The sequence below is a fragment of the Canis aureus genome, chromosome 11 (genome assembly GCF_053574225.1).
Source record: "Canis aureus isolate CA01 chromosome 11, VMU_Caureus_v.1.0, whole genome shotgun sequence".
NCBI classification, from domain to species: domain Eukaryota; kingdom Metazoa; phylum Chordata; class Mammalia; order Carnivora; family Canidae; genus Canis; species Canis aureus.
The window spans coordinates 52,785,574-52,812,114 of record NC_135621.1 but is presented as its reverse complement, the minus strand read 5'-3'; the positions used below and the strand labels follow the sequence as shown (position 1 = coordinate 52,812,114).

At 39.3% G+C, this 26,541-nt stretch overlaps 2 long non-coding RNA genes across 8 annotated transcripts in view; one reads left to right on the top strand and one right to left on the bottom strand.

The window, feature by feature from the left end:
- The window catches only part of LOC144324111 (uncharacterized), a 262,943-nt gene extending 239,484 nt beyond the window's left edge, over positions 1-23,459 (top strand). Inside the window, exons 4-5 of one of the 2 annotated variants that reach the window (XR_013389515.1) lie at positions 14,744-14,906; positions 22,956-23,459. This is a non-coding gene — a long non-coding RNA (uncharacterized LOC144324111). Of the gene's footprint in view, positions 1-14,743; positions 14,907-15,798; positions 16,108-22,955 lie in introns of those variants that run through there. The other variant, XR_013389513.1, reaches the window with a different exon arrangement.
- Positions 1-26,541, bottom strand: part of LOC144324109 (uncharacterized) — a 74,047-nt gene that overhangs the window by 15,652 nt on the left and 31,854 nt on the right. For 4 of the 6 annotated variants that reach the window (XR_013389505.1, XR_013389506.1, XR_013389510.1 and 1 more), the window contains one exon: positions 22,897-24,712. The exons of 1 other annotated variant lie outside the window; for it this stretch is intronic. This is a non-coding gene — a long non-coding RNA (uncharacterized LOC144324109). Of the gene's footprint in view, positions 1-13,831; positions 13,856-22,896; positions 24,713-26,541 lie in introns of those variants that run through there. One more of the 6 variants, XR_013389511.1, reaches the window with a different exon arrangement.

The following is a 26,541-nucleotide window of genomic DNA, read 5'->3' as shown; positions in this document are numbered from 1 at the left end:
AAAAGAAAAATCACACAACTATGAAGTGTCAGAATCCCTGGGTCCCCAAATTCTTATCCATTATGTTACCCTGATTTCCCCTAGGCTACTGGCGGTACCAATTCTCTGGAGAAGCAGCACTGAAAAATGATGAGCCATTGAAAAGCCTATCCCTCTGCTCTGCCATGGACCTTGGAGTCTTTTTCAGTCCCTCCCCTTCTTAGCCAGGACTGACAGATAAGGATGTAGAGATCCAGATCAAGTTTTTAGACTAGGTGCCTTGTAACAGAATTAGTGGTGAACATCATTTCTGACAGGTTCTAAGGTTTTGTTTTGTGGTATGGGTTATAGATTCTCTCACATGTCTCTGGCTAATTAGAAAACTAAGAGTGGTTTTGTTTGCTGAAATTGGCACCCATATGTTGAAAATGCCTTCAAAGAAACAGTGGTGTTTAATGGGATCTTTTAAAAATTCCTGCTTTGTCTGATCAGGATGGATGACTTAACTGGTGTATTTACATTCCCTTCCCCCAAACTCCTACTAAAACAAGAGCAAGACCACAAAAGAGAATAGGAAGGAGGAGTTGTTCACAGACCAGAGAATTTGATGACTTTCTGGAAAAGAGAAAGTGGATAAGAACTTATTTACAGGTAAAATAGAGCAAAGAAAATGGTAACCCCAAATGCGCATGGAGGATAAAAGCAAAGTTGGATAAGATAATAGGAGAAAGGAGGAGGGGGAAGGAAGAAAAGAGGGAAGGAAAAAAGATTAGAAATGTCAGAGGTGGAAGGATATTGTTAGAAAGTTAAGCTCCATCTGTAAAGCAAACTAAACTGCAGCATGATTTCCAGCATGTGACAGTGTAAGAAAATGCAATCCCTTTGACCTTGATGGTTGAACAGTTTTCTTTGAACAGTACTGCTCCTTCTCTAAGAGTCCTACAACAATGCTTGGGTATAAGGAGAATATTATTTAAAGAGTTGTGGTATTAAAACATTGTCAAAAGGTTTCCAATTTTTAGAATCAGTCCACAGAGAAACCATAGAGAACTGCACAGTTAGAGAATAGAATGTTAAGGTTATGAACCTGGACAAGGTGAAAGTAATTCTGTAACTGACAAAGGTCAGGAGGAAAGGAGGGGGCCACAGAACAGAGGTGCTAATGCCCTTGTTCACAGTAGGGAATCAAGAGACATTGTCTAAAGGTGATGTTATAAAAACTAGATGGCTAAGTGTATTATATAAAGTTGTAGAAATAACCAATAGAAAAGACAATAATAAAAATGTAACTAACAAAAGTTGGCACTGGAAGGGAGGTGAAAGTTTATATAAGTGAGCTGAATTCCTCATCTCTTATAATGAGTCAATTGATTTTAAGATTTAAGTTTGATGAATCAAGAAATAAATGATACGCATCTTATTTGGAATGATCATGACAAACAACAGAAGAATTAAAAATAGAAATGGCTAAAAATGAGAATATCCTATCTATTCTAGAGAGACACTTACACATGTGTCCAGGAAGTAGGGACAAATGATGTTCAGTGCAGCTCTGTGTGGTTAATAGTGAAAAATTGGAAATATCTGAATGTTCACTACACATAAATAAATTATGACTCAGTCATATTATACAACAGTTTAAAGGAGTGAAATATATATAAAATGCACTGACATGGAAAGATATCCAAGACATGTTTTCTTTTATTCTTTTATTATCTTTTGTTGGGGGGGGGGGGCAGGCAGAGGGAGAGAGAGAGAATCTTTAATAAGGCTCCACACACAGTGCAGAGCCCAATGCAGAGATCCATCTCACAACCCTGAGATCATGACCCAAGCCAAAGTCAAGAGTCTAATGCTCAATGGACTAAACACCCAGGTGCCCCTATCCAAGACAGCTTATTAAGTAAAAAAAAAAAAACCAAGTTGCTGGATTATAAATGTAGTATACTGTTTGTGTAAAATAAAAACCAAAACAAGAATCCCTATAAAAATTATCAAGATCTGGGAGGAAATCCACCGCTGTTAACAATGAGGGTTACCTCTGAGGAGGGGAATATAATTGGAGTGATGGTCAAGAAGGACTCTACGGTTGTCTGTGTGGTTTGACATTTTTGCAAGACAGTGTTCATATATGATGTATGTAGCCTGAAACTGATCATTTTTAAGTGGTTACCACTGTGGCAGACATAGAGCTTTTCCAGTTAATATCACCACTCTGTGACATATCAATTTCTTTTTTTACTCTGTGCATGTATTACTTGAAAATAATAATTTTAAACAGTAAGAACAAGAATCAATGCTTTTTGCTCCTTTAGTCACAGGAAACTTCATAGAACAATGTTGCTGCAGGCAGTTCTCTAAGCCCAAAGGTTGCCCTCCCACCAGCCCCATAAATGATTGTTATTTATGCCCACTTTGTGACATAGATGTGTACAGCTATTTACCATTTCTGCTGGGAGGATGGATGTTCACATTCATATGAGACAAAAACAAATCAAGATTCAACTAGACGGGCTGTTGTGGGCTTGGGGATTAGAAGAGCAAAAATAAAAATAAAAAACAAACCCAGCAACATACTCTAGTAAATCACTTCTCCTTTCTGTCTTGTTCTTAAGAAAGAATTTAACAACCTCATCTGGATTGCAGACATTTTTATGCACTCGCCACTGAGTTTTAAAAAGCATGAACAAAATGTTTGGCCTCCGGACCAAAAGCTCGATTGTAATCATGGTGCCTCTTTTTATCCAGGATTCAATATGGCAGTGTGCATATGTCACTTTGTTTGTCCAACAATAGCTCTTCTCTGTTTTCTTATCTTTTTGAGCAACCCTCAGAAAGCTTCAAAATTTTACCAGACCCTGTAGGTTTCACTTCTTAAGACCAAGTGAGATCATTTGAACATTAGGGGGATGAGAGAATACCTCTTCCAATTCTTATTCAAATTCTGACCTTCCAACAGCCTCCTGCCTTAAACGTCCCACCATTTTGTTCTTTCTGAACCTCAAGGAGTGGGTTGAGTTTAACCTCCCTCTTCTGTTGCTTGTCTTTTAGGCATGATACACTTGGGAAGAACCTAGAATCTTTCCAAAGCAAGTATCACAGATACTGGTTCAGATGGTAATGTTGAGCACTTTATTTTACCTTTAAAGGAATTAACATTAATGTGTTGATTCACAAACAGTATTATTTAATCCTCTCAATGCCCCTGTAAGGCTGGGTTTTAAAGAAGAAAAACACTGAAGTGAGAAAGGTTAGGAACTTTGCCCTAAGAGATGCATCACAACAAACTGCTCTCTATTCCAGGTCCCTTCGACACAGCTCTCCTGGTCCAGTTAGCTAACTGGAGGTCTTTATTAAAATGCCTCCTAGGCCTGCTTTTAGCTTTTAATAAAAGCACCTTTGTGCAGTTTAGTAAACTTCCAGGGACTTTAATGGGGAGATCTCTTAATGAATCCCTTTGAAGTTGTCAACACCTTTCAGATATATTTGCAGTGATACCATGAGTTGCTATTTAACCTGCTTAAACAAAGCACCCAATCTTTGATGTTGGGCTCTGAATCCTAACCTGCATTTCTACCTGGGGCAGTGCATTTAGGGTGGTGAACTGCCACTTGAAAAGAAGATCCACAAGCAAGGTTTCCCCATTATCACCTTCTCTCGATTAAACTCACTTTTTTTGTGTTTTGTTTTGTTTTGGTCTAGCTGATGTTTGAAATGTCACTGCTGAACTTATGAGCTTTGAGATATGCAAGAGAACTATCAAGTCTTTCCTCCCAGAACCAAGTAGGTAAGGTAGAGGATAGGGGACAGAAACATCACAAGATCTCTCCTGTCCCAATTTATGTCAGCTGTGACCCAGGTCCTGACATTACTTCACTCACCCTCATGTTGGACGGACTTAAACCAAACGGTGGAGGGCTCAGATCTTGGAGTTTGGTACATCAAAGCAAGCGTTCAATTACTCCATTCATTTTCCCATCTGCCACCTCCCCTATTGTCCCAGTCAGTCCTAAAGCTGCTCCAGTATGATCTAGGCTTGTCCTTCCCCTCTTCTTCCCAAGTTGAAAGGTTCTCATTCTCTGCCTCACTTCTATTGGTTCAAGATATGTGAGTCTTCCACAGTGAGCTAGCCTGATAAGCCAACCCATGCAAATATACTAACAGGCTTAGAATAGAACCTCCCTTCTCCTCCCAAATAAAGCACACATAGTTCGTTCAAGACTAAAAATATCCAAAACTAAAAAGAAAATTATAAATATGTAAAATTTTCCCCACCTTATTTTTCAACTAATTTATCCTGAACATCTTCCCACATCAATCAATTTTGTGCAGCATCCTTTTTAAAGTTACAAAATCCAGTTATACTTCCAACTCTTCCCACTGATGAGCATTCAGTTTCTCTCCAGTTGTTCATTTTATGAACATCTTTTATCTAAACTTGTGCAAAGTATGATTTCTATATGATAAGGAATGCATGAACAGGGAGAAAGCCTATTATGCAGCTTCATTTTCTATGTGTGCCTGGAGCCAACCCTCTTTCCAACAGTATCTCTGTCCTTGGCTTGTATTATCACTCTGAAAACTATTAGGGGGGACAGACAGGGAAAGGACTTGGGAACTGATAAATCTTGGCATTTGTGTCTAAAAACTCACGTTTATTGTATCTATCTCTACTTATCATTTTGGATAAAAGCTGGTAAGATTTAACCAAAATCATCATGGAAAATTCATGAGAGTTCTGTTTGGACAATCACAAAGGTAATTCAGTCTCTGCAGTAAATTTGGGGTCTGTGGGGCCAACAGCTGATTTGAACCTTGAATTGGCTGCTTTTTCTTCCTTTGCTTTCTTTTTTTCTGAGCTTCAGAAGGTCAAGAGAGGCAGTAACTGTCCCTTTCTTCCAATATTATATTGAAATGTAGGCATGAGGATGAGGATGAGGATATTGATGGTAAGGATAACACAAGAGACTCTAGCTAAAGCTTTCATCAATTGGCAACATATTCTATTTCAGAAACAATACAGTAGATAAGAGGAACAGGATAATCAGAACTTGAGTCTTCTCATCTGAGAGGAAATATGCTCCCTTCATCCACCTGCAGTGGGATCCAGCTGTGTATCCATCCTGCTGTTCCTAGTTCCATGAAGGGCAAACTTTACAAACTCTTTGACAATTAAAAAGCAGACACTTGAGGATTAAACTAGAATTGAGGCAAAGGTTCATAAATCTCCTTTTAGCCACAAGAAGACCGAAGACTTTGCCTCCAAAATCCTGGGGATAAGGGGCTGATACACCATCCATCACTTTGATGTGTTCAACATTTAGTTATAGAGAGAAGCTCAATTTTAATGGAATATCAGAAAAAAGAGTCTAGTGGACAATCAAGTATTGATTTAAGGCATCACAGAAAGAGCATGTATTCTGTGTCAGAAAGATGGAGGATCTTTTCTTGTGACCAGAATTGGAGATATTTCCAGCAAAAACACCTGAAGGGCAGTTGTATACTACACCAGAGGCAATTGCTAGGTTCTCAGCTATTCCTACCTCACACACCTTCCATTTTGGACCGTGGTGCTCTCATAAAGCTTTAGCTCTACTTTAAAGTGTGAGTTGCTGTTAGTCAAAGTCCACTTCCATTTAAATGAGGCAAGAATATATTATATGGATGGGAGGGAGCCATAGATTTGGGGAAATCATAGCCGTTCCAATATTGTATGATTCAAGGAGTACTAGAAGGACTCCACTCTGTCTCCCACCAGCTGTGCCCAGTGCATGCATGAAGAACTTTATTCATTGAGTCTTAAGGCCTTTCTGACTTTCAGAATCCCCAATTATGATATAAGTAAATGCCTCTGGGAAGGGTCACAAATCACCTAACATTTTAGAAGATGTTAATTTAATTTAATTTTTTAAATTAGTATAATATTTTTTCTAATGAAATCTTATCTAGGACCCCAAAATATAAAAGGCAGAGTATCTCTGGCTGAAGCAGGTAGAGGGCTGAGGCTCACTCACATGGCTTCCTTTTTAAGCTGAGGAAATACAGAAAAGCAGTAGTCAATTGTATATTTTTTAAAATGAAATTTGAATTAAATATGTGCAGGGACCCATTAGTAACCCTGGAGAAACTTAAAGTTCTTTAATATGTAGTTTGGGTCATTTAAACTGGACAAAATAGGCATTATGAGTTTCTCAATGCAATGAGGTAGGAAGGATATAGTACCACCTATGAAGTATCTCCACCGAAAAGAAGAATTTAAGCAAACCTCTAGTTCTAAAGTATCTGTTTACAGGAAATAAGAGAATAGAGAAACAAGTTAAATTACACCATGTGGAAACAACCAAATACAGAATGAGGGAAATTCTACAGGACAAATGATCTGGTTTGTTGTGCAAATGAAGAGCCTAAAAGGGGTGAAGGGGGGGGGATCTATTAGATTTTAAAAGATAATAATCCAAAAAAAGACAAGCCAACTTAAAAAGGAACAAAGGAGGGGATCCCTGGGTGGCTCAGCGGTTTGGAGCCTGCCTTTGGCCCAGGGCACGGTCCTGGAGTCCCGGGATCGAGTCCCGGGATCGAGTCCCGGGATCGAGCCCCGCGTCGGGCTCCCGGTGTGGAGCCTGCTTCTCCCTATGCCTGTGTCTCTGCCTCTCTCTCTCTCTCTCTCTCTGTCTATCATGAATAAATAAATAAATAAATCTTTAAAAAATAAAAAAAACAAAAAGGAGCAAAGGACTTGAACAGGCATTTATCCAACAAAAAAGATGTGCAAATGGCCAAGATGTTAAATATCATTAGTCATTAGGGGAATGCAAAGCAAAACCACCACAAGATACCACTTCACACCCACTAGGACAGCTATGATAAACAATGTAGAAAGTAACAAGTGCTGTCAAGATGTGGGAAAATGGGAGCCTCCTTCCATGCATGGCTGGGGGGAATGTAAAATGGTACAGATCCTGTGGAAACCAGTTTGGCAGTGCCTCAAAAAGTTAAGCATAAATTTATCGTATGACCCAGCAATTCCACTTCTGGATATATACACAAAAGAACTGAAAATTGACACTCAGGCAGATATACTCTGGCATGTCCATAGCAGCAGTGTTCACAATAGCCAAAAACATCCCAAATGCCCATCAACAAATGAATGGGTAAACAAATTGTTATATATACATACAATGGAATTCTTTATTCCATTAAAAGGAACAAAGTACTGATAGATGCTACGATGTGGATGGACCTCGAAAATACGGTAAGGGGAAAAAGCCAGACACAAAAGGGCACATATTGTATAATTCCATTTTATGAAATATCCAGAACAGGTAAATCTCTAGAGATAGGATACAGATTGATGGTTGCCAGGTGCTGGTGAGAGTTGGGAATAGAGAGCCACTGCTTAATGGAGCTCTGGGTGTCCTTTTGGAGTGATAGAAATGTTTTAGAACCAGAGAGATGTGGTGACTGTGCAACATTGTGACTGCATTAAATGCCACTAAATTGTTCTCTTTAAAATAATTAATTTTGTACTATGTGATTTTATCTCAACAAAATTAGATGATAGATGATAGATAGATAGATAGATAGATAGACCAGACAATTAGATATAGAAATACAGTTTCACAAAAAAGGACCAGAAATATACCAGCCAAATCAAATGTATAGTCTTGGTTTGATTCTGAGGCCATCAAAACAGTTATTTTTTTTTAAGATTTTATTTATTTATTCATGAGAGACACAGAGAGAGAGAGACAGGCAGAGACAGAGGCAGAATCAGGCCCCATGTAGGGAGCCCAATGTGGGACTCAGTCCCAGGACAGAAGGATCACACCCTGAAGCCAAAGGTAGATGCTCAACCACTAAGCCACCCAGGTGTCCCAGAACAGTTATAAAAATACATTTTTGAAGCAGTTGGGGAAACTTGAACATGAGTTGAGTGACAGATAATATTAAGGGATTATAGGTAATTTTTTAATGAACTAATAGCATAGTGATTGTGTTTTTAAAAACCTGAATTCTCAGAGATTCATTATAAAGTATTTATGAATGAAATAATATGTCTAGGGTGTGCTTTAAAATATTCCAAAAGGGGCACTTGGGTGGCACAATCGGTTGAATGTTGATTTTGGCTCAGGTGGTGATACCAGGGTCCTGAGATCAAGACGCCACCCACCCACCCAACACCCAAAAATCAGGCTTTGTGCTCAGCAGGGAGTCGGCTGGAGGATTTTCTCTCTCCTTCTCCCTCTGCCTCTCCCCCAACCCCAGCTCACATGCGTGCACTCTCTCTCTCAAATAAATAAGTAAATCTTTGATAAAATAAAGTACTCCCATAAAAAAAGTTGAGAGGGAGAATAGCTGAAACAAGATTAGTAAAATTTTGACAATTGATAAGGCTAAGTAACGGGGACATGGGCATTATTGCTACTTTTGTGTATATTTGAATTGTCCACAATGAAATAGATGTAATTTGGTTTAGAAACCATAGATTTATTTAATGCTATTTATGGTCCTTCAAGATGGACCTGGGATAAATGCCTGGGAGGTTTTTAGCAAACATGAAAAGAGAAGGAGATAAGGAGAAGGAAAAGCAGAGATGAAAAAGAGGAATACTGGAAGAGAACACCAAAGGAATCTAAAACCACAGTTCACAACTTTGCTGGGGTCAAGGCCTCAGGAGGAGAGAGAAAACTGTGCTTCCTTAGCTACAAACATAGGGTGGGGGACACTCAGTGTATCCCTCCCAGGGTGAAGGAAACAGCATCCTCATGCCGATTACCAGTGGCCCAACATTTACTGGGCACCAACCATGCAGAAAGTGCTATGGTTATTGGCAGCTCCAAGTTAAATCACTGCCTTAAACAGTGACCTGCTAACAGTTAATGACTGTATCTAAATAGCCCTTACACAACTTGGGGACCACCTCTTCCTGGACATGGAAGGAACCTGAGAAATCATGGATCGCTCTTGATTTTATGAAGTCACAATAGATTTTTGCAGTGGTCAGTACACTGGTCAGGAGCCCTGGGCCCTAGTCCTAGCTCTACTAACTAGCTGTGTGCACTTGTCTCTAGTTGCTGACTCAGAACACCCCATTTATGGAATGAGAGTTCGGATGGTTTCTCTCATTCCTCCTATATCTACAAAGCATTCACTTCATTCATTCATTCATTCATTCAGTCACTGGATGAACATTTATTCTGTGAATAACCTTAATACATTTACAGCTAGCAAAGAACTCTACCTCTCTGTTAAACACAAAATCTCTAGAAAGCTTTTCCTTGGCAGGACTCTCTACCTGCCTATTGACTTCAGGGTTGAGAGTTACTCAGTGTTTCTCCTCCAAATGGGAAATGTGAAACAAATACCTCTCTTTATCCCTAATTTTAAGTGTCTCATTAGGTGGGGCCCTAATGCCAAAAAAGGAAAGCAGCTTTATTTTGCAGTTGTGGAAAGGCAAGGAGTCCTTCCTGAATTTCCTTTCCTTTTGTTAAAAAATAAATCCCCCCCCAAAAAAAAAATAAATCCCCAAATTTTGCCATCCAGAGAAGACTTCTTTTCACGTTCTTCTATATGTCTTTTCGAGCATCATTTGTAATGGTTATATAGTATGCCTTTGTATGAATACACTATAATTTACTTAAATATTCTTCACTTGGGTAGTTTCCTACCGTGAAAATACAGGGGGGGATCACCCTTGTGCACACCTCATTGTTTAGTTGTTCAAGAAAATCCTAAAAGTGGAATTTATGGGTCAAAGGGAAGATACATTTAAAGTTTTGATAAAGCTGCTTAAGTGTCCTCCAGGAAGACTAGCAAGTCATACTCCCTCCAGCATTGTGTGAAAATGCCCGTGTCACTGCATCCTTCCCAGTGTGAGCATCAGCCTTATTTCAGTCTTCACCACCGGGCAATCCTTCCTGACATTTCATGGGATCTCCTATAATGCTATGTTTACATTTCTATACCTGAGAGGTGCTATAACACCGTTGTAGGTTTATCCAGAGGTGGCAACTTCCTTCCTCCATTTCTGAGGGAACAGGATCTATCATCACAAGTCACCTGAACCTCCTAGCTCTTAGAGCAACGGTCAGGACTATGCAGGCTGGGCCAGTTTCTCCTTTTCTTGTCCTATCGCTGTAGGGAAGCAGTGTACCACTTCAGCGCCAGGCTCCCAGCTTCAGGAGGTACTCATTCAAATTACCTTTTTAATCACAAGCAGCTAAAAGTTCATTCATCATCGCTCCTGTTTTGGCTGTATAAAATAAAGCCTTCCTGCACCCCAATTCTGCAATTAACACTTGATTTTTTTTGGTATAAAGTGAGCTTTGCTAAGCAGCCATGAATGATAGAGGAGATTCTGTTTTATTTGGATTCCTTTCAATTATGATTTCCTGCTAGCTGCCTGACTTACAATTAGCCAAACACAGAGGAAACACCGCACCATAGGTAACCGTTTTTTCTTTCTTAAAACATTCATTTTAATAGGTGTTGGCAAAGATCTATCAGATTGCTAGGGTTTTTTTCCCCCTCAGCAAATTAAATACCTGATTTATTCTCCTGGCCAATTTTTCCTCCCTTCCCTGCGACGCCCACCCCCTTCCCCTGCCATGACATAACAGTCATGAGGTTATGAAAACAGATGGAGAGAGGTTATGAGAACCAGTAAGGCTCAGAATATGCTACCTGCCAGCCTAAGCTGCCTTCATGATGGTGTGCAAATTCCTATCCCCGTTTTCTCTGCAGAGAACAGGCTGCTACATATTGCTCTCAGTTGCATGGTGAGATCAGCTCTCTATCTGTGGGGCCTCTCCCCTGGACACAAGTCTCTCAAATAAACCACAAGTCCAGGTAGTGTTTCTAGCCAATGCACTGGTAGAAATGAGGATGTTTTATTCCCTCTGAAAGGACGTGGTGTGAAAGGCAGGCTTTTTAGAAGGGTCACGGAGGGCTATGGATTTTTGCGGGTCATGAATCAAGCTGTTGATAAAAAGCACTGTGCTTTCCAGGAAGGTATGATTTGAAGTAGCCTTGACCCGGGACACGGTGAATATACAGCACATAAAATAAGAGGCGATGGTCACCTGGGTTACAGGGAGGTGGCTCCAGTAATTTTTAAAAGTTGTACGTTGAAGACTCCAGGGAACGCTTTAAAATTATATATAATCTTTTGGAAGAATGTCGTTTGCTAGGCACAAGGGGAAGCTGTTGGAGTATGTGGCCATCAGAGGGCTCCCCTCTTGGCTTGGCTTTGAATTCTCACCCTCTCTTCCCCAAAAAGGAAGAGCAAGTTGATTTAGGGCAGCATTACCCAACCTTTTTGAACACATACCTTATTTAGATAAATGTAAAATCTCATAACATACTCCCACAGAGATTCTGACAGCCTCTACACATACTCAACTTCGAAATCATTACCTTCTGCACAACCTCACCAGCCTGGGAAATGTTCTTAGCTTTATTTGCAGTTGTTTTCATTATGAAAATAATGAGAGATTGTTTTTATTTGCCTTTGAATTTTAAAAATGTCTTCCAATACTGAAAATGACTTTTCAAACTATATGGTTCCCCTCAAGGATGGATAGTGGATATCATATAGGATCGGGAAAGTCCAGATTCCTAGCACTCACTAGTCTAGACCCCATTCCTGCCCTCCTCTGTGCACCGTTCCTATGACTAAGATTGTAGCCAGAAACTCTCCTGGTCATCTACACTTTTGTATGAGTCTATGTCACTCCGTTGCTTCTCTGGAGGTTTGTGATTAGGGGGCATACATTCAAAGCTGTATTATCAAAAGTCCCAATCAGCTTCTCCAGTGGTGCACGCAACAGGGGGCCTCCAAATAGGTGATAGTAGAAAGGACAGTTTTAGTGGCAATTAAACTTTTTGAGAGGAAGTCAGGAAAATAACAGTGTACTACTAGCCAGTCTCTTGCTTGTAGTCAGAAAGAAGGTACTGGAAAGGAGCAATTGTCCTCGGTGTCCTCAGGTGGCATGCAAGACTTGGATGGGTAATGACGTCAGGGAGAAAACCTTATCTGAGCCACTACAGGGACGGGGGTGTTTGGGAGGGTGAAAGCGGTCCAGAGAGCAGGTGCATGCTCCCTAGGGAAAGTGGGAATATAAGTAAAGTTAAAGAGCTTTGTGTCACCAAACTGTTAAGAGGGATTACCTCCCAAGAGTAGGCTTGAGATTGAAGGGAGAGGGCACTTTTAACTTTTTATTGTATTTTTCCTCCATGTAATTAAATTTTTTTACAACAAACACATATTACTTTGTGATTAACAACATAAGAACAAACTAGTTGGCTTTAGCGAGTATGAGTATGACTATTTATGAGAAAAAAAATCAGGAAGAGAACCATGAAGCAGAAAGGAATGAAAACAGGAGAGGAAAGAGACAGGAATGAGGGATGAAACTCATCACTACAACAGTATTTGGAGAAGAGCATAAATATATTATTACATCAAATTTTTCACTAAACTCATTGCAGAAGAGTTTCTGTAACACAGGATAATAAAGACCATGTCCTTGATTTTGTACCTGCCAGTATGAGTGATTTTTCTCAAGGTTATGTAATTAAAGGTGGACTAAAATTTTAGTAAAAGAGAGTTGGGATAGATAGGCGGGAATACTGAATGCCAAGCTAATATGTTATTTTCTTCTGCAGACAATGAAAATTTCTTTAAGCAGTTTGAGCAAATGAAATTGCATTTGAGAGTGACATGAATCAGGATCCTAGAGTTAGCTTTAAATCAATGTAGATTCTTGGGACCCTACCACCCTTCTTATTCAGTAGGTCTGGGCTGAGACCCAGGAATTTATATTAGTAAATCTCATGTGTTACAGATGCTGTATCGTATTTAGGAATGAGTAGAGTCTAAGGTAGATCAGAGTTCAGGAGATAATGCAAACAAGGAGACAGGAGGTAAAGTTCAGGGTGATGGAATACTAAACTGGAATGATGGTAGAGGAAAAGAATTAATATGACCAACATTATGAAGACAGATTCAATACAGTTTCATGAGTGCAGGAGTGTCTGTCCCATAAGACAAGTATCTGTTTGTTTTATTGACCATTGGATATCCCAGAACCTTGCCCAGTGTACATAATGTAGTAAGCACTCAGTAATATTTGCTGAGTGAATGAATGGAAGAAAGTCATAGCTGACTCTAAAGGTTTAAGTAAAGAGACTTTAACACTAGTGGTACAAACATTTAGGGATCCTGTTTTCAGGCAAAATAATTATAGATTTTCCGTGATTGAGTCAGAAAACTTGGTGAGATGTCCAATGCCTTAGGGATTATAGGAGAACTCCTACAATCCTTCTAAGGCGGTGTGGCTGGGACAGTTGTGGGAAGAGGTCTGGAGAACTTTTTCACTGACTCTAATGACTTTCAATAACTGTAAAATTGGACTCAGTGAGTCATTGAGTTGGGTTATCAGGATTTGCTGTGCTCTATGACTGCAGGTAGGAGGTGCATAACTAGGTGGTTTTCCACACCTCCCCTTTTGTAATTTTCAGTTAAGTCAGTTTTACCCCACACCTTCATTCAGCAGCCATGGAGGAGTTTGTCCTCTGGCCTCATTGGCCCATTCACCAACTACACCTTAATTCCTTTCAATTCTCCTTTTACATCTTTCACATCCCTCCTGTCCACAACCACCAGCCCCAAACACCAAAGACTGTTCCTGATATTTGCTTGGCTGTTGACTTTTGTGTCCTACCTCCCCTTCAAAAAGAAATGGGGCTTCTCCTGGCTAGTACCTGAGCATTCTTTCAGGTATATTTTTGTTCCTTTATTCTGCTTCTCTCTTCTCCTGGACTCCTTGGGCATCAACGTCCAGACTGAGACCCCACTAGGCCTGCTTCATTCTCCCTAGAAGGAAGGTCAAACAATCAGGTAGCAGAGAGCTTTGAAAAAGCCATGGCACATTGATCTCCTTCTTGTAAGAGGAACAAAAACATGGACAGATCTGTGCTGTGGTCTGTTTCTATTTAGACTGAATCACAGGTAGGTGTACTCATAGATCTCAGGAATTGTAGAAATTGGTAAAAATAAAAAATAAAAATAAATAAAATTTTGTTTTAAATAAAGTAAAAAAGCCCAACCTGGTAGTCAGGTGTCATGTTACATTGGAATTAGCTGTGCAACCATGAGCGAGTCATTTCATTTTAGATGAGGTCAGTTTAGCTAAATGACAAATATTGTTCCTTCTAACTCTAATGTTCTTTGATCTAATAAATATATTCCTTTGCTCTGATCCCTCTTTCCTGAGATGGAGGAGACATTGGTATGGGGTGTATGGGACCACCAAGATTGGGAAAAAGCATGGAATTGGCACATCCTAGTTTCCCTGGTTAATGATGGGGATGGAATGCCAAGAGGCCAGGTAGTCCAGCCAGGCTGGAGTGGCTTCCCTGAAAAGGGTCTCCATAATGAAGGCACTTGATATGAGACTCAGGAGCCTAGGTCTGGAGCCAAAGAAAGGTCAGAGGATCCGAGAACATGACAGCCATGAGTAACAGAGTTAATACAAAATGGGAAGTTATATGGGAAAATCCCAGGAATATGGGCCTTGCTCTGAGTTCCAGGCCCTTCATTTATAGTAGTTCATTGCACTCTGTGGGATTGGGATGGAACTGGGCATGCTGACATCGTATCTTGGCTGCCTTGGCTACATCCAAGGATTTATTGAGTAACTACTATATTCTGATTTCCCTTCCTCACCTTCTGGCCCGAGAAGTAACATTCTGCTATTACCAGTTTTCCCAGGGTAAGACTGACAAAGCCGGAGACCCTGTCTGCCTGTCCTCAAGAGGATGTTTTTGAATGAAGGAGCTACATTTCCAGCTTTCAAAGGAAGTAACAGGCAGTGCTACATAAAGAACCTGAGGACAGGATGATGAGTGTTTGTGGGACCTAGGAGGTAAGCCCCACCTTGCAGGAGGTGTAAACTTCTGGGTCTTCAGAGATGAGACAATGTCATATCTATAGGATGTCACATTACATTCTGCTCTTTCCATTCTCCGTCTATGAGGGATTGCCACTTAGGAAGGCAAGTCTTTATGATATAAGGACCTGTTTGCCTATATCAAACAATCTTTTTCTCTCTTATCTTGCATCTCTCACTTTTTGTTTTTTTAAATTAACTTAAAAAACAAACACTCTTTTTGGACCTTCAAGGTGTTGCCAATTTTTCGCTATTACAAACATTACCATGATACACATCTCTATACATACATTGTAGTCTATTTGTCCAATTAGTTCCTCAGAATAAATTCCTAGAAGTACAACTGCTGAATCAAAAGAAATGGATGTTTCGAAGAAATTTAATAAAATTTACCAAATGGCCCTCCAGAATTGTAACACTATACATACCATTAGCTGATTAGGATAGTACCCTTTTCCATATGCAACAAACATTTTTACATCTTTGTCAACCTGAGAGGTTAAAAAATATATCCTCTTCTTAAATTAATTTCATTTGCAGTTACCAAAGATTTTTTTTTGTTAAATGTTTATTGTCCAGTTTAATTTCTTCTTTTCTGAGTTTCCTTTTCATGTTCTTTGCATATTTTTCTTTTACAACATTAAGCTTTATCTTATTAGTAAGCTTTTTATTTCTTAAGACTATTAACCCTTTTCCCACCATTGCAAGTATTTTTTAGTTTATCCTAAAATGATAAAGCCTTAACTTTATCATTGTGGCATTCATTTTGCTTTGTCTTTCTTGATCATATAACATTTAATTATTTCTGTTTAGACAAACCTATTTTTGTCTAGACAAATTTTGTTTAAATAAATCTATTTGCCTTCAGATGAGAAAAATCCTGAAGGAAGCCAAAGGGGAAAAAAAACCACCTTAATTACAGAGCAACAACGATAAGAATCACATCAGACTTCTCCTTAGAAACCATACAAACAAGAAGAGAATGGAATGAAATAATTAGTGTGTTGAAATTTAAAAACCACTGAATTGTATCCTGTGACATTGTCCTAAAAAGTAAAGGAGAAATAAAGGCTTTTTCAGACAAACAGAAGTGAAGGAATTTGTCACCAGTAGATGGGCCCTTGAAAAAAATGTTAAAAGTTCTTCACAGAGGAGGAAAACTATAGAGGCCAGAAACTCCAATCTACATTTTAAAAAAAGAGACAAAAAGATGTTGGACAAGAAACTAATGAAAGTAAAATAAAATCTTACATTTTTGTTATTCTTAATTAATCTAATAGACAGCTGCTTGCTTAAAAAATAACAATAGTAGTAATGTACTGGGTCACTATAGCTTATAAATAAGTGAAATGAATGACAGCAAATTATAAGTGATAAGAAGGCAGAACTGGGAATACTTTTTTATAGGGTACCCATCCTACCAATGAACAAACAATACAATGTTATTTTAAAATAGATTAGTTGTAAACGTATATTGCAAACTTCAAGACAAACATGTTTTTTAAAGTTTTAGAAAGGTATCATTGATGTTTTAAGAGAGAATATAATAATATTAAATACCCAGTTAAACAGAGAAGGCAGAAAAAGGGGAACACAAGAAACAAAGAACAAATGCAACGAATAGAAAACAGTTGCAACAATTGTAGCTATTAATCCAATTATATCAATAATCATTTCATTTTTTTTATTTTTTGAGGTTTTATTTTTAAGTAATCTCTACACCCAAAGTGGGGCTCAACCTCACAACCCCAAGATCAAGAGCCGCATGGCCTTCCAGTTGAACCAGCCAGGCACCCCAATAATCATTTTCAATGTGAACAGAAAAATACCAATTAAAAGAGACTGAGAGGATGGCCAAAAACCATATGTTGTGCATAGGAAGCCCACTTTAAGTGTACAGACACATACAGATTAAAAAAAAGGATAGAGAAAGATAAACCATGGGAACACCCATCAAAAGAAATATGGAGTAGCTACATTAATTTCAGGCAAAGCAGCCTTCAGAAAAACTATAATGGCAGTATCAATAATATCAATAAAAATTATTCATAATAAAGGGGTCAATTCTCAAAAAAAAAAAACCATACTAATCCTGAATCTGTATGTGTCTAACAACAAAGCATCAAAATATGTGAAGCAAAACTGATAGAATTGGAAGGAGAAATAGATGAATCCACTATTATAGTTGCAGAATTAAGCACGCCTCCATGAGTAACTGACATATCCAATAGGCAGAAAATCGGTAAGGATATAGTTGAACTGAGCCATTAATCAACTGGAACTAATTGATCTTTATTAAATAGCTTATCCCACAGCTGCAGAATACATAGTCTTCTCAAGCCTGCTGGGACAGTCACCAAAATAGGCTACATTCTGGGCCATAAAACACACATCAACAAATTTAGAAGAATGAAAATCATACAAAGTATGCTCTCCGACCACAATTGAATTAAACTAGAAAATCAATAATAGAAAGATAGGTGGAAATTCCAAAATATTTGGTGATTAAACAACACACTTCTATTTTTTTAAAAAAATGTATTTATATATTTGAGAAAGAGAGCAGAGGGGGGAGGAGGGAAAGGGTAGAGAGAGAGGGAGACAAGCAGACTCTACTAAGCTGGGTGGCATGGGAAGCAAGGGGCAGAGGGGGGAACGCTCTATCCCAGGACCCTGAGATCACGACTTGTGCTGAAATCAGGAGTCAGATGCTCAACCAACTGAGCCACCCAGGTACCCCACAACATGCTTCTATATAACACCATGGTCAAAGAATAAAAGAGTAATTCTCAATGTTTTAAATATTTTGAGCTGAACGAAAATACAACTTAACAAAATTTGTGGGGTGCAATGAAAGCAATACTAAGAGGGAAATTAATAACATTGAATTCAAATATTAGAAAAGGAGAAAGGTCTAGATTAATAATTTAAGCATCTTAGGACACTAGAGATTTCAGGAAGATAATTATGCTACTACTAAAAAAGCCAAGCAGAAATGAGCTTCCAAACACCTAATTCTTATGTTTGCTCATGCCACTATTCTCTTTGGGTCCAGAATTAACTATTTCATCTGGTTATTGATCCCTGTTATATAAGACTACTACTAATACAAATAGTTCTCCGATCTCCGCTGTCACCAAGGGGAGCTGCTGCATGGATAATTCAAATTATCAGACAAATTTGTACCTGATATGCATATTTTTTTAGGCTGAGGAATTTCTGGCCCTTAGATTAATTTTAACTAGTTGGACTCGATCTTGCAGATTACATGTTTTCATTAGTACTGGGGCTGCCTAGAGAAATATTTCCCCCTACTGAGTTGCTATGAGTATTTCAGAACTTTCTGATTCTGAAAGTCATAGCAACTAATTGTAGAAAACTTTCAAACTGACAAGAATTTTTGTTTGTTTATGCTGAGTGATGGCTGTATGCATATTTGGAAAATGAATTGTTCTGCATAAGAAAGGGAGAGAGATCTGGAAGCTCTGGAATTGTGGAAGCCAGAAACTAGCCAGTGTGGTGCTACCCAGGGAAAGACTACAGGGGAAACTTTGGCTTATAGCTGGGGAGAACTGAGAGCTGAGGCATGTATTAGAGTTACCCAGAAAATCAGAACCAGTAGGATATATACATAAGGAGATATATGACTAATGGGATATATACATAAAGTGATATGTATGTTACCCAGTAGGATATATATAAAGAGACTTAATATAAGTATTTGACTTATATGGTTCTAGAGACTGAGAAGTCCTGTTACTTGCCATCTGCAAGTTGGAGACTCAGGAAAGCTGGTGATGTAGTTCCAATCTAAGTCAAAAGGCCTGAAAACCAAAAGAACTAATGGTATAAGTTCTAGTCCAAGTTTGAAGACCCAAGATCCAGAGATCCTATGGAGTAAGTTTCAGAAGGCAGGAGAATACCAATGTCCAACTCAAGTAATTGGGCAGACAGAAGTATTTCTCCCTTCCTCCGCCTTTTGCGGTATTCAGACCGTATTCAATGGATTAAATAAAGCCCACACACATTGGGAGGGCAATCTGCCTTACTCAAAGTCTACAGATTCAGATGCTAATCTTTTCTGGAACCTCCTCGCAGACACACCTAGAAATAATGATAACTAGTTATCTGGGTATCCTGTGGCCCAGTCAAGTGGATACATAATATCAACCATCACAAGACACACCTGAAGGAAACATTTGAATTGCTCTGAGCTGTGTGGTGTAAAACTCTCATCTGTCTTTCTTACAGAATCAGCAAAAATTAACATTTGGTCCTATTGTAATCCCTCTGGAGAACAAAAGAGGTATTGAGTCATGTTTAGTGATAGGTTCAAGACTGTGACAGAACCTGGGAATTAACCCTAGGGACTAATAGGGAAAAAAAATTTTTTTTATGATAGTCACACAGAGAGAGAGAGAGGCAGAGACACAGGCAGAGGGAGAAGCGGGCTCCATGCACTGGGAGCCCAACGTGGGATTCAATCCCGGGTCTCCAGGATTGTGCCCCGGGCCAAAGGCAGGCGCCAAACTGCTGCACCACCCAGGGATCCCTAATAGGGAAAATTTTTTAAAGAAGAAAATGTAAAAGCTCACTGAAATGACAATTATTGACCTGGTGGTATTTTTCCCTCCTTCTTGTATGTATGTATGTATGTATATGTGTATATGAGTGTATGTATAATAGAGCTGGGACTGCATTATATAAATAGGCTTCTGTTCTACGTTTTTTACCGAATGTGAAATCATGACTATTGGATAATATTAAATATTCTTCAAAAACCTGATATTTTGATCCCTGGGTGGTGCAGCGGTTTGGCGCCTGCCTTTGGCCCAGGGCGCGATCTTGGAGACCCAGGATCGAATCCCACGTAGGGCTCTCGGCGCATGGAGCCTGCTTCTCCCTCTGCCTACGTCTCCGCCTCTCTCTCTCTCTCTGTGACTATCATAAATAAATAAAAATTTAAAAAATTAAAAAAAGACTTAAAAAAAGCCCTGATATTTAGGGATTATGTAATACTTCATCAATGTTAATATACCAAAATTTATTTAATTACTACTCTATTATATATATTTATCAGTTTTTGACTTTTTATTATTATAAGAACTCTTGCATACTTCATGTAAATCTGCATGGGCATCTATAATTCCTTCCTTAGGATAGAGTTTAGGAAGTCAATAGGCATGAAGTTTTTTAAGATCCTTGACCCATTCTGCTATTTTTTCAAAACACCTTTCAGAAGGGATGATTCCCACTCTCACTGCACAACAGAAAGATTATTTTACCTGTTTTTGTACTTTATATAAATGGAGTTTATACACAGGTATGTTCTGTTCTGTGTCTGGTCCTTTCCCACGATACATGTTTGTGAGATTGATTCATGTTGTTGCGTATAGTTGTAGATTTCTTCTTATTTTTGATGGAATTCCACTGTGTGAATATATGACAATTTATTTATCTAGTAGTGAGCAGTTAGGCATATTCCCATTCAGTACTGTTATGAATAGCGCTGCCATACGTGTCTTTTGGAGAATGGTATATGTCCACATCCACATTTCTGCTGGATAGTTAAGTAGGCATGGAATTGCTAAACATATATATTTGGCTTTAATAGATATTGTCAAACAGTTTTCCAAAGTGGTCATACCAATTTACATCGCATCAATAATATATGAGAGTTTTAGTTGCTTCATATTCTTGCCAACATTTAGTATCATCAGTCTTTTCAATTTTAGCCATTCTGGTGGGTGTATAACAGTATCTCATTGTATTTTTTTTTTTAAGATTTTATTTATTCATGAGAGACAGAGAGAGAGACAGAGGCATAGGCAGAGGCAGAAGCAGGCTCCCTGAGGGGAGCCCAATGCGGGACTTGATCCCAGGACCCCGGGATCACAACCTGAGCCAAAGCCAGACGCTCAACCACTGAGCCACCCAGGTGTCCCATCTTATTGTGGTTTTAGTTTGAATTTTCCTGATGACTGATACTGAGATCCTTTTCATATGTTTATTGGCAGTTTAGATATATTCTTTTGCAAAGTATCTTTTCAAATCTTTGCTCCTTTTTCTGTTTAGTAAGTTGGAGATATGCATGCATTAAATATCTTTTGTTAGTACATTCTCCTTTTGCTCTGTTAATGATATCTTTGGATTGACAGAAGTTTTTTTATATAAAATGGTCAGTTTATTGGGGTGCCTAGGTGGCTCAGTGGGTTAATCATCTGCCTTCAGCTCAGGTCATGATTCCAGTGTCCTAGAATGGAGCCCCACATCTTGTTCCCTGCTGAGCAGGGAGTCTGCTTCTCCCTCTGCCCCCCCACCCCATTCATGCTTACATGCTTTGCTCTCTCTGAAATAAATAAATAAAATCTTTTTTTAATGGTCAATTTATCCATTTTTTTCCTTAATGGTTAATGCTTTTTGTGACTGCTTAAATAATCTTTGCCCATTGCAAGAACATGAAAGTATTCTTCTGGGTTTTCCTCTGAGAGTTTTATTTTTTTTCTTTCATATTTAGATCTGTAATCCATTTGGAATTGATTTTTGTGTATGTTATGAGGTATGGGTCCAGATACATTTTATTCCATACAGATAGTCAATTTACCCAGCATCATTTAATGGAAAGAACATCTTTACTCTCTGCCTACAATATTTATTGCCTTTGTCATAAACCAGGTGACCATATATATGTGATTCTGTTCCTCCATTCTGTTCCATTGGTTGACTAGTTTTATTATTGAGCCAATATCACAATGTCTTAATTACTATAATATCTAATGGTGTAAGTCCTTCAGCTTATTTTTCAAGATTGCCTTGTTTGTCCACTTTAACAACAGAATAATAGGGATTTTTTCTTATTGCTATGTAAGAATCCCTTACCAGTAAAGCATATTAATTCTTTCCTGTTATATGTGTTATAAATATCCTCCCATTTGTCATTTGACTTTTGATTTTATTTATAGTTTCTCTTGTCATACAGAAATATTAAATTCTTATGAAGTGATGTCTGTTGACATTTTATGATTTTTTTCCCCTCCAGTATGTTTATGATTACAAAGTTTGCCCCGATCCCAATGAAGTTTAAATGTAATGTTTATATTCATGATACGGAGTGTGTATGACTACGTAAAAATAAGTATCTTTTCTATAGAATAATCAATAATCTTGTTTTCTTTCTGGAGTAGGAAGTTGATATTCAGGGAGGGCCACAGAAGGATGTCACTCCTGCTCAAAAACAGGAGAATAAGAATTCTGAGAAAGCTTTTGTTTACTTCCTGAACTCTAGTCTGATGGGTCAGTTACCCCTAATAGAAAAAAAATGTTCCCCTGATCTCATCTGATTGCAATTGACCCAATCAACAGAATGGATTGCTGTGTTGGTGTTAGAAGGTGGTAGTGGGCCTATTGGTTTTAAAGACTGGAGCTGAGGCTGTCAACCAGCCAGGATCCCCCTGCTCCTTGACTGGCCAGCACTCAGGTAATGAAGAGCCTGCAAGGACAGAGCAATGTCCTTGTCTCCAGAAGGACTGTCATGTGGCTTACAGGAGGCTGCCTGGGGGGCACTGGTCAAATCAGAGAGGTTTATAAATATGCCTGACCACTACAGCAGTGGCAGCTCAGCTCACAGAATTCTCCATGTTTGCATCTGTTCTGGAAGCCCAGAGCGAAAGAAGGTAATATGGTTATTTTATTTCTTTTTGACAAAACCAAAGTTGGATTATAGTGATTATTAAAGGCAAAGTAGGGCAGCTCGGGTGGCTCAGTGGTTTAGCGCCACCTTCAGTCCAGGGCCTGATCCTGGAGTCCCAGGATCGAGTCCCACATCGGGCTCCCTGCATGGAGCCTGCTTCTCCCTCTGCCTGTGTCTCTGCCTCTCTCTCTCTCTCTCTCTCTCTCTCTCTCTCTGTGTGTGTGTCTCTCTCATGAATAAATTTTTTTTAAAAAGGCTCAAATGATGAGGCTGGAATATGGTCTGCGTTCTAGCTTTATTTTGATCCTGTGATCATTTTTTTTTTCTCTTTGCAGGGGGAAAAAAAGGAAGCCATAAAACCCCTCCTGGCACCGTGTATGTGTACTTAGTCCATGGCCAAAAAGAATTTTATGGGAAAGTTTGCATGTGCCAGTAAAGCATTTTGTTTTTCATCATTTTAAAAGCAAAAACAAAAACATTAACTAAAACAAAATCTTTGGGGGATCCCTGGGTGGCGCAGCAGTTTAGCGCCTGCCTTTGGCCCAGGGCGCGATCCTGGAAACCCGGGATCGAATCCCACGTCGGGTTCCCGGTGCATGGAACCTGCTTCTCCCTCTGCCTATGTCTCTGCCTCTCTCTCTCTCTCTCTCTCTCTGTGTGTGTGACTATCATAAATAAATAAAAATTAAAAAAAAATAATAAATAAAACAAAATCTTTCATCTCCTCCCACCAAAAAGAAGTGAAGGAGGAGGAGGAGGAGGAGAGGAGAAAGAAGAAGAAGAGGTGGCTCAGGGGTAGAGTGTCTGCCTTTGGCTCAGGTCACCATCCTGGGGTCCTAGGATCGAGTCCCACATCGGGCTCCCCGCAGGAAGCCTGCTTCTATCCTCTGCCTATGTCTCTGCCTCTCTCTTTCTCTGTGTCTCTCATGAATAAATAAATAAAAACTTTGGAAGAAGAAGAAGAAGAAAGAAGAAGAAAACAAAAAGCCCACAGAGCCATAGAGGTGCTCCCCTCAATATGAAAGTTTTTATAACTTAGCCTTTCCCAAAAATTAACACATAGGACTGATTGCAGTTATGATACATTGAAAACATTGGCTTTTCAGCCACTCAGTGTCCTGTTCAGAGTCCCTGGAGGAAAGCCAAAAGAGATTGAAACTTTCTTCTGAAAGGCCAAATGATGATCATTTCCTTTGGTTCTACCATTTGACTCTAAATCTCTAGCTTTCCGAGAAGCTAGAATCAACCAGTTTAGGTGGTGACAGTTAAAATTATATTAAATTATGTTCATATATTCATGTACGATCTCATATCTGAGATGAACTGCAGTAAGCTGCCACCTTTGTGGACTGTTATTTTAACGGGCCAAGAAGCTCCACTGCCCTTCCATGAGCTCCCACCTACTGTCTACAACCTCTAAGTTCATGCTGTAGTTTCACCTTTTAATGAGGTTTTCCCAGGATAAAATACAAATGCTCTTCAAAGTTAATACTAATCATTACTACCTCAGCATGAATTCCCTTCCATGGCCTACTCACCAGGGCTAGTTTTGACAGGAAAGAGGCACACGCTCTGCTGGGAGCAAATCTCATCCGAGGGGCTGAGGAGGGAGCCAGAAGGAGCAGAGAGAAGGCATAGGATCTGTGATACAAGCAGAAATACACCTTTGTTTTAGGCCTCCTTTCTCCTTCCAACAAGAGAAGTGATCTTTTCCGTTCAGATGAAGTTGGGGGAAGGATAGAAAACCCTTTTTGAAGAAGACTATGGAAATGGGAGACCAGGAGGCCTCTCCTGGCAGGAGACACACACTGGGTCCCTCAAGGCTGAGAAGTCCTCCTGTGCTGTCTCTGTGGAGAAAGCCAAATGCTCCCAAGGCCTGTTCAAGACATCAGCCTGGCCCAGCAGCTCCGTCATTCAGCAATTCCTGGGCCTCGGGCCCTGCAGCTCCAGTGTTTGGACCTAGTTTGCGTTCCAATCCAGGCAAAGGCACAGTCCATGCACGCACCACTGTTAGAGGCGTTTCCATAAACCTCTGTCTCTCACCTTTTCTGATTGATCTTCTATAAACAATTGATGAGAAATCAGATCTTTCCTGGAAAACAATGATTACATGATATTTATAAGCTGGGATAAAGTCAGCTAGTTAATCATATCCTAAATAAGAGGAAGAGATATCTGATCTTCTCCTGAAACCAAATAAATATTAATTAACTAAGAAACATTTCAAGTTTCTCTTTTCAAAAAACTAAAGTCATGAGTTTTTTAAAGCTGAATTATGGACACAGAGTAATACAACTTTGCATGTAGGTTCAAAGAAGTCTTTGAGTCCCTATAAAACACCTAGGTGAACATGATGCTCTGTGCATGGTAGGTAGTCAGTCAGCAGTTAACCATGCTTATGGACCCTCTTCCCTCTTAGTCTGTTTCTGAAGTAAAATGAAACCAGTACCACAAGCTTGGTTATTCTCAGCATTCCCAAAGTCACAAATTCCCACAAGAGTCAAATCAAACTAAAAAAAAAAAAAAAAAATAGAAAGGATTGGGGCACCTGGGTGGCTCAGTGGTTGAGCATTTGTCTTCAGTTTAGGGCATGACCTGGGGCCCTGAGATCGAGTCCTACATCGGGCTCCCCGCAGGAAACCTGCTTCTCCCTCTGCCTGTATCTCTACCTCTCTCTCTGTGTCTCTCATGAATAAACAAATAATATCTTAAAAAAAAAAAAAAAGAAAAATAGAAAGAGTATATGAACCTCTTGTGTTTTGGGTTTTTTTTTTTTTTAATTTTACTTATTTATTTGAGATAGGGAGAGACAGCACAAGCAGAGGCAGAGGCAGAGAGAGAAACATATTACCCCCTGAGCAGGGAGCCCAACGTGGGGCTCCATCCCAGCACCCTGGGATCAGGACCTGAGCCAACAGCAGACACTTAACCGACTGAGCCACCTAGGTGCCTCTTTGGGTTTTGACCTCTATCATTTTGTGACTAGTGTTTGATTTCCCTTGGGCTCAGCCTGATTTATTTGAAGGCTTGCAACTGTGACCACTTTTTAAAGAAATATGGATAAAAAGAACTTTAAAAAAATAGTAAAATTCCTAACGCACTTACTGGTTCTGAAGAAGCAAAATCAAAACTAATACCCAAATAATGTTTTGAAGGACCCAGGTGCTGTGAAGAGTAAATATGACCCTACGTTCCACCAAGTTGGCAAAGAAAGCATCTTCTCCTTTCTACCTTCTCTGGGAATACCTCTCTGTCCTTGCCTTAATCTAGTATTGCAAGGTAAAGGCTAACACCAGAATATGAGACCAGGGAGCAAGGAGAAACCAGAAAGTGGACACATTTATGCATATCATTCATTGCCTACCTGAACATCATGGTTCCCTATGTAGCTTTTTATTTGCAGAAATTTGATGTCAGAATTCACTGGGGACATCTCCATGCTATAAAGATGGGAGGGGGGTCCTAGATTTGGCCCATAGGCCATAGTTTGCTGACTCTTGATTTAGACTATGATAATAAATATAGATATAATAATAATAATAATAACTATTTAGCAATACAGTTATCACAATGACTCCCATGAGGTAAATACCCTTATTCAAGAATGATATTGAAAATAATTAACAATGGGGGCATCTGGGTGGCTCAGTTGTTAAGCAAATGACTCTTGATTTCCACTCAGGACATGATCTCAGGGTTGTGGGATCAAGCCCCACCTCAGGCTCCACATTCAGCCGAGAGTCTGCTTGAGATATTCTCTCTCTTTCTCCCTCTACCCCTCCTGCTGGTGCGCGCTCTCTCTCTCTCTTTCTCAAGTAAATAAATAAATAAATAGAAAATAATTAACAACTGATATGACTAATCAATTAGAACAAAGAATAGGTAGGTGCCTGGTGGTTGAAAATTGACCTATTGTGATCA